We start from the raw sequence: 680 nt of genomic DNA, 5'->3' as shown, positions 1-680 counted from the left end.
CTTTTTAAATAGGACAGATCTTTGTCATGTTTTATACCTGCTCATTGTATTATTATTTGTTTTTCTCTCTTTTTACAGATTTCCAGGTATGTAAGTTTACATTAAAATAAATATGTTCTTAACAGATGAACAGAATTAATTCATTCATTTTGTGAGGACTACTATAATACAAACCATTCATTATATGTAGACAATAGCAGTATTAGCATTTCAAGTCAAGCTTTTCAGCCTTCAATCTCAGCAGTTTTCTTGCATTTTACAATTAGATTTTTCTAATAACTGCACAGTTGTGGTTTGTGGTCTTACAGTGGTCTTCTCTCTTTTATAGAATGGAGATGCCCAAAGCAGAAGGATCGACAGAGGGAATTCACTCCCTAGTATGCTGGAACAAAAGGTAAAGTAAACATATCATCTACCAACTAGTTAAGATTATTTTGTGTTCATCCAAGTTTAATTCAAGCTTCATTGCATGTTTTTGCACAATCTATGTGTTCGTTTGGCAGATTTACCCATATGAGATGCTCCTTGTGACTCACCGAGGCAGAAACAAACTCCCTCCTGGTGTAGACAGGACAAGACTGGAGGTAGACATTGTTTTAGCCTGTTGCACTGTTCTGCTGGCAAATGTTGACCATATAACCTCTCTCTCCAGAGGCACCTGTCACCTGAGGAATTCCAGA

General features: G+C 36.5%; 1 long non-coding RNA gene across 1 annotated transcript; it reads left to right on the top strand.

Annotated features, from left to right (window-relative positions):
- The first annotated feature begins 157 nt into the window (after positions 1-157).
- Positions 158-679, top strand: LOC107735214 (uncharacterized). Its single transcript, XR_001639331.1, has 3 exons — positions 158-394; positions 504-584; positions 653-679. It is a non-coding gene; the product is annotated as an uncharacterized LOC107735214 (long non-coding RNA).
- Position 680: the final 1 nt, after the last annotated feature.

Source organism: Sinocyclocheilus rhinocerous, unplaced genomic scaffold, assembly GCF_001515625.1.
Source record: "Sinocyclocheilus rhinocerous isolate Xijiao unplaced genomic scaffold, SAMN03320098_v1.1 C35877752, whole genome shotgun sequence".
Classification (NCBI taxonomy): domain Eukaryota; kingdom Metazoa; phylum Chordata; class Actinopteri; order Cypriniformes; family Cyprinidae; genus Sinocyclocheilus; species Sinocyclocheilus rhinocerous.
This window is presented reverse-complemented; position numbering and strand designations above follow the sequence as displayed.